Source organism: Hyaena hyaena, unplaced genomic scaffold (assembly GCF_003009895.1).
Source record: "Hyaena hyaena isolate Hyena2069 unplaced genomic scaffold, ASM300989v1 scaffold_992, whole genome shotgun sequence".
Lineage (NCBI taxonomy): Eukaryota > Metazoa > Chordata > Mammalia > Carnivora > Hyaenidae > Hyaena > Hyaena hyaena.
In genome coordinates, this window is record NW_024081625.1 from 491,935 (window position 1) to 499,409 (window position 7,475).

The following is a 7,475-nucleotide window of genomic DNA, read 5'->3' on the forward strand; positions in this document are numbered from 1 at the left end:
CCCGGGCCCCGGCAGGCCTGTCTTCAGGACGGACAGGAAGCTGGGGGAGAAAGGCAAGGACCAGTGGTCGCAGGGGGTCCACGTGGTGCCAGAGGCACGGGGGCAAAGCCACGTCCGAGGCTGGAGGACATAGGCTGCCACGATTCCGGACCACGTGATGCTTCTGCTCCATCGTTCCAGCAGGAGCCGTGAGCCTGAGGGCCCCCCAGGCAGGTAGGACACACGGGCGCACACACAGGTAGGGGACAGCATGGGGCAGGGGCATCTGGCCACCAGCGCTGGCAACCGCCCCGGATGCCCACCTCCTCCCTGGACTGGCCTAGGGAGCGGGGCGCCGGCCCAGCACCCCCTTCTCTCACTGCCTCTCGGGGGCGGCTCAGGCTTCGGAGGGACCCAGATGGAAAGACGCAGGGACTTCCGCTGTCGCCCTCGCCACAGGCCCCCCTCCCCGAAGCCACAGAACAGGAAGGGAAGTAGAAGCGTTGAGAATTGACTATCCTGGGTTATGGTCAGGGAGGGTTAAAAACACACGACCAGGCCACCTGAGGAGGGGATGACGCAGCCCTTGGTGGCGTGCCAGCCGGGGCCCCCGCACAGCAGCGTGGAGCCTGGCAGGGGCGGCCAGGGCGGCGGAGCCGGGGAACCGGCCGTCCGAGGGCTCTAAGGACCAGCAGTTTGGTTCTTCTGGACACAAGCAGGGCGTGGAGCAGTGGTGGGCAGGGTGGCCGTGGCACCTGTCGCTTCTACTCGGAAATGCGTTCGCCCGAGACAGGTGTTCCCCGCTCGGAGCAGCGCCCGCCTCCAGCCAGGCCCGCAGCACACACCTGTTCAATGAGGACTGTGCGCGCCTGACTGGTGCAAACGCGGGTGGGCAGCTGCCTCCTGCCAGGCCGGGCGAGTGCTGCGCACAGTACTCCTCCCCTGCCTGCGCCTCACCTCGGGGCCCCTTCTTCGGCAGGCCTTGCGGGGGGACCCACACGTCAGTCTGACTGGCAGGGAAACCAGTTTATTTGAGCAGGTAGGAAGAGCCAGCTCTGAAAGGGGCAGGACTAGAAAAGACAAAAATTCGCCGGAGCCACGTTGTCCACGCAGAAGCACAGTCTGTCTCCTGGGGTTTGTGCCCGGGCGACGGGCCTCCCGCCCCAGGCAGGTGCAGCCGGGCTCTCACTCTCAGGGGAATGGAGTGCAGACGGCAGAACACGACTCCCCCCTGTAACCCAATGACCTTGAAGCGAAGCTCAGGGAATAAATAATGCAGGCGAGCAACCAGAGAAACGGCGGGCGCAGCCCCGCCCGTCTGTCCTCAGGAGCGAGGTGCGGTGGGACAGGAAACCGTCTCAGAGACATGAATTTTTTAAATTAAAAGCACTGTCTGGGCTTTGCCAGAAGGGCTTGTAACCATGATCTCTCCATCGAGCCGAAGCAGAACCGGCCGCCTCGCAGATGCCTCGTGTCTCCAGGTCCCGGGGCTCACCCACCAGCCACCCCCGGAAGCACGGAGCCCACCCGGGACTCCCTTCCTGGCCCTGGGCTCGGCAGCCACAGGCGTGTCCCGTGTCTCCTGTTCCGCCAGCCCACCCGCCAAGTGCAGTCTCAGCAGCCTGGGCGCCAGCCCCCCACAGGCTCCCGCGCCGGCACCTATTAAATATTAAGCAGCGACGCTCCAGGGAAAGGTGGCCGCCCCCAGGCTTCCCCAGAGTCAAGGGACGCACCAAGGGACCCAGGCCCGGGCGGGTCAACACCAGGCTGCAGGGCCCCACACGCCCGCTCCCGTTCAACCCTGTGTATGGCTCTCACCTGATTACCCTGAAGGAAGAAGGCTGAGCTTGGACCCATTTTTCTGCGGTAACTGGGGAGCTGAGGCTGACTCCTCACAAACTCAAAGCCTCCTTGTCGTCGTTTCATGCGGTCTGGGTAGTGCCTGAGAGCCCATCTCACACTAGTGTGATGTGAGCTTAAGTTCACAGTTCCAAGTTGAGGTCTGCCTCTCAACCAGCCTGCGGCCGCCGGCCAGTGCCTGTCGGCCTCACTTCCAGGTGAGGCCCACCTGCTGCGCGCCCGCCCGGCCAGCGAGGACGGAGCCCAGCGAGTCCAGGAGGACCGCACGAGAGCGCGCCGCGGGCCATGACAGCACGCTGTCCAGAGTTCTGGGGGTGGGGGTGGGGGTGGCGGTCAGCCGCACCCCTGCTGTCCATCCATCATGTCTCCGTCCCCGCCATCACTCAGCCCTGCGTGGGCTTTCCCACGAGCCAGTGAAGACAGTGTGTCCCCATCAGCCACTGAGAATTCCCACCACACTTGCCGCACACGTTTAGGACGGAACTACCCCTGACGCGTGGCGGCCACGGCGTTCGAGCCACGTGCTGCTGGCGCCAGAATGGGCCAGGTTCCCTCACCTCTGTCCCCATTGGGAGAAGGGACCGGAGCAGCTCATTCCCAAGGGGTGGAGGGCAAAAGCTCGGGCCTCCCGCTCAGCGCCTGGTCACGGCCGAGGGCAGGTGGAGGTCAGGACCCACTCAGCCCCCCGGGCCGTGGTGCAGGCTGGCGTGGGCGTCCCTTGTGAACACTGGGCTGGCTTCTCCATGCCTTCCTCCCGGGGCGCGTTCCTCTGTGCGGGTCAGCAGCCCCTCCGGCCCAGGCCTGGGTCACCCCCGGTCCAGGGCCGGCCAGCCACCCCTAACCTTCTTCAGTGTGTCCTGATAGGTGGGGTGGGGGAGGACAGGAGTCCACCGCGCCCCAGAACCGAAGGCACTTACTGCTGCCCTGAAATGGGAAGGTGGCTTTGGCTCCCAGACCCCTAGGGCGACACACAGTCCCAGTCTGACTGCCCTGTGCGGGGTTGGGAGGAACGAGTGAGCCATCAACAGCGCCATGGCCTTGGGGACCTGCAGGAATAAACACCAGCAGCCCCACTGCGGAGAGTCCACAGGACAGCCCGCCAGCCCCCACATCCCCCCTACCGACCTGAGCCCTGTTCACCTGCGGTTCCTAGGGCCCTGCACCCCGCGAGCAGGAAAAGGGTTTTCTTGGGGCGCCTGGGGGCTCAGTCGGCTAAGCATCCAATGCTGGCTCAGGTCATGATCTCAGGGTTCGTGGGTTCGAGCCCCATGTCGGGCTCTGTGCTGACAGCTCAGAGCCTGGAGCTGCTTCAGATTCTGTGTCTCCCTCTCTCTCTGACCTTCCCTCGCTCACACTGTCTCTCTCTCTTTCTCTCTCTCTCGCTCGTGCTCTCTCTCAAAAATAAATAAAACATTAAAAAAAATAAAAACGAAAAGGGTTTAATCTTTTTTTTTTAATATTTTTATTTATTTCTAGGAGAGAGAGAGAGAGAGAGACAGCGTGAGCCAGGGAGGGTCAGAGAGAGAGGGAGACACAGACTCTGAAACAGGCTCCAGGCTCTGAGCTGTCAGCACAGAGACCGACGCGGGGCCCAAACCCATGAACCGCGAGATCGTGACCTAAGCGAAAGTCGGACACTTAACCAACTAAGCCACCCAGGCGCCCCGGGTTTAATCTAATTTACAATGACTGCCAGGTCACCCAAGGCGATGGAGGAAGTATTTGCTAGCCCAGGTGGATGGGCATCACCCGAGCACCTGACACAGACGTGGGCACGGTGGGGCATGAGAGGGCCGTGGGACAGGTCTGTCCCTGGGGCCACGCACGCACGACCCAGGGTTGGAGAGCAGAGCACAGACGGGAAAAAGATGCCTCCGGGCTTCTCTGCAGCATCTGACCCAGTACTCAGCACGTGCACTTCCCGGCCATGCAGAGCGACCCGCCCTGCCCTGGTCTCTGCCAGCCACCGTGGCCCTCAGCACCAGCCGCACAGCGTCTAGGCCACCTCCTTAAACCCCAGGGCCTGCCCAGGGGCCTCTGCCCAAGGTAGCCACAATGCCACTCACTTAAGTGGTGCCTCAAACAAGCGTGTGGTGCAGGTTTGGGACAGGGGGAGCTACAGTTATACAAAACTCTACTGTGAGTAGCAGAGCAAAACCACACGAGTCCCCAGGGTGGGGGACCAGGTGGAGGTGTGCCCCTCCACGTGCTCTGCAATTCTCAGTCTCACCAGTAGGGGCACCACAAGCAATTTTTATTGTTTTAAAATTTTTTATTTATTTTTGAGAGAAAGAGACAGAGCGGGAGTGGGAGAAGGGCAGAGAGGGAGACAGAATCTGAAGCAGCTCCAGGCTCTGAGCTGCCAGCACAGAGCCCGAAGCGGGGCTCGAACCCACAAACCGTGAGATCATGACCTGAGCCGAAGTCGGACGCTTAGCTGACTAAGCCACCCAGACACCCTGAAACTTCATTTTTTTTAACAAACAAAAAGTCACACTGAGTCGTTCTGATCCCAGTGCCCCCAGGGCGCCTCTGCTGCCTGGCCTCCTCCTGTCCTGGGGAGAAACCCCTGGGTGCCATCCTCACCCCAAGACGGCAGGTCTGGCCAGGCTGTGGCCATGGCCGTAGATGCCCAAGTGCCTGAGTCCCGGCACCTTCCAGGAGGTCGAGGCCGGTGTCTGAGGGACACTAGGAGCGGCGATGAAGGCTGCTCTGCAGGGGCCCCCGTCGGCCTAGTGTGGGCAGCCCCTGAGCCAGAGCCCCGCCTGCAGGCTAACCAGATCCCCACCGGCCCCTGCGGCTGAGCGGATGGGCTGCTGCTGTGTCCGGGCCAGCCCGCGGTCCAGGCCGGAGCTGGGGGGAGGACCTTGTGTGTGGGGGACAGCCAGACCCCTGGGAGTGTGCCAGGTCGGGGGGCTGGGCCTGGAAGACCACCCCCAGCAGAGATCCCCTGAGACTGTGAAGAAACCACGGGCAGGCACTGCCCCCCACCCCACCCCACCCCCGCCGGGACCCCCAGTAGAGCTGAGGGCGGCGGATGTCCCACAGACGGCCACCATTTCCACAGGCACTGGGCGTCCTAAATTAGCGCCCTGAGACCACCATCCAAGCATGTGCAGTGTTGCCTGTAGGCAGGGGGCAGGGGGCAGGGAGCAGGGGCAGGGGGCAGGGGGCAGGGAGCAGGGGCGGGGCAGAGGCAGGGGGCAGGGGAAGGGGGCAGCGGGCAGGNGGGGGCAGGGAGCAGGGGCGGGGCAGAGGCAGGGGGCAGGGGAAGGGGGCAGCGGGCAGGGAGTAGGGGTGGGGGCAGGGGGCAGGGAGCAGGGGGGAGGGGGCCGGGGGAAGGGGTCAGTGTGCAGGGGCAAGGGGCAGGTGGAAGGGGGCACGGGGCAGGGGAAGGGGGCAGGGGGCAGGGAGCATGGGCAGGGCCAGGGGCACTGAGTTTTATGGGCGTGGGAAAGACGCCTTCCGACCGAGACCGCTGAAGTGACGACCGTGCCCGACACACCGGCTGGTTCAGTGGAGTAAGTACTTGTTATGCGTGACGCATGTAATCAGCAACAGGCGCGCCACATCCAGCATACACTGACGCGCTTGGGGACATGCGCTAAAAACAGTATCTGCTGCTCATCTGAAATTCAAATGCATCGCTGTCCTGTGCTTTATCTGACCATCTGGTCGTCAGACGCAGGCAAATGGGCCCCCCGGCAAACGCTGAGGGGCTTCAGGCCTCTGTCCACACAGCTGCTGCGACCACTGTGCTCAGGGCCGTGAGAACCTGGAGCACATTGTTGGGTTTATAAAAGCCGGAACAGGCCCTGGTTTCAGCGCAGTGCGGTGAGGGGCTGCATGGGGCCGTTACCGAATCAGCGTGCGCTGTCCTGGACAACAGAGCCAGACGGGGGGAGGGTGCCGTGATTCGCCTACGACAGCCCCATGTCCCTGGTCCTGGGTGCCTGCAGAGATGCTCCAGGCCACAGGCCAGAAAGCGCTGGGCGCCTCTCTGGGCCCTTCCAGAACATTTTTTGTCTCTGGCAGGCCACGCGCACAGCCCGGAGAGAAGGATCTTTCTGGTCCAAGGATGCTTCGAAGGCAGAGGCTTCGTGTGCATACGGTCCTCTGAAGCACAGGCTGGATGTTCCCCGCCACCTGGCTGGCCTCCGCACCGCCACACGCGGCACGGCCCTGCGCCAGGCAGGCAGGGCCAGAGCAGCGGCCCTCCAGAGCTGTTGACTGCAGGACCCCCCGGTCCCCTGAGGGTGGAGGGGAGCAGAGCGCACACGGACTTCTGTGGCCAACGGCCCCCCAACACTCGGTGTTGGCAGTCTGCGGGTGGGGGTGCCCTGAACACTCGGTGTTGGCAGTCTGAGGACGGGCGCACCCCAAGACTTGGGGGGGACTCTCATGAGGCAGCTGGGAAAGGAGGCAGTGACCCCAGCACATGTGCTAAAACTAGGTAGGACCCCTTCTTTTGCAACCCGTGGAAGGGCCGAATGTCAGCCCCACTTGATTGGTAAATGCGGTGGCATCTTCTGACACTCCCGGGGGGGCCTTCCCACGTGACCCCACACGTAATCCAGCATCTCACAGCCATGTACGTGGCTCTCTGCATGGACCAGCACGTGACACAGTGCATGAGTTGCAGGGACTCGGGAGTTCTTTCCTAAGGAAAGGTAGACCCTTCTGGAAACTCCAGGCCCTAAGTCTCCGCTCCTCCCCGGAAGCTTAGCCCCTCCTGAGCCCTCCGGCCGTCTCAGGTTCCAAGGCCACGGCCACCAAATCCTAGCCTAGGAGTGAACGTCGTCTGGAGGGTAGGACGCACGCGGGGACCCTTGGGGTCACAGCTGAAGCTGGAAACGGGGAGACAGTGAAGGCGGCCGCGGGCCAGGAGGACATGTTTGCACTCGTAAGGGGCGGGACCCCGAAACTCCAGTGCTGTTGCCTCTGGGGATTCCGAGAGGGCCTGTCCCTAGCCACCAGCCAACAGACCCTATGTGGCAAGACCAGCCCGTGCCAGGCTTGTCCAGGACGAAAGCCGGGAAAGGGCTCGGTCAGGAGGTGGAGTCAGGTGGTGACAGGTGCTTGGGCCGGAGAAGGAAAAGCCCCACACACCTGTCTGCCCAGGTGCCTTCGGCTGGAGATGTTCTCAGAACAAAGAGAAGCCAAGCGGGAGGCTGCCCCCAGGGCCCCGTGTCCTCCCTCCTCCGGGACACTGGGCCCCAGCCCCGGCGACGCAACCCTGGGGAGATGGCGCCCCCAGCACCTGGCAGACGTCAGCATCTGCAGCACGCAGGTGGTGGGTGAGCAGCAGCTCAGGCCCTGGCAGCAGCGGGGGGCGGGGGCAGAGGCTGGGCGGGAAGGGGGCCCCCCGGCCTCTCCGCTGGTGCCCGTGAGCCCGCGGGCCATGCTCTGCCAACCCCTGAGCCAGTGAGGGGAAGGTGCAGGAAACATGCCTCCTGCGGTCTGAGCAGCACTTTGCCTGGACGGCAGCCAGGGCTGACGGCTGGGACGTCCACAGGAGCCCCCAAGTTCCGTTCCGTCTGGGAACCAGCGCTGTGTCGGAGTGAAACGGGGCAGAGGAAGCGGACTATTTACCGGCCGGGCTCGGGAGCCGGGCTGGGGTGTCCGGCCGCTCCTTG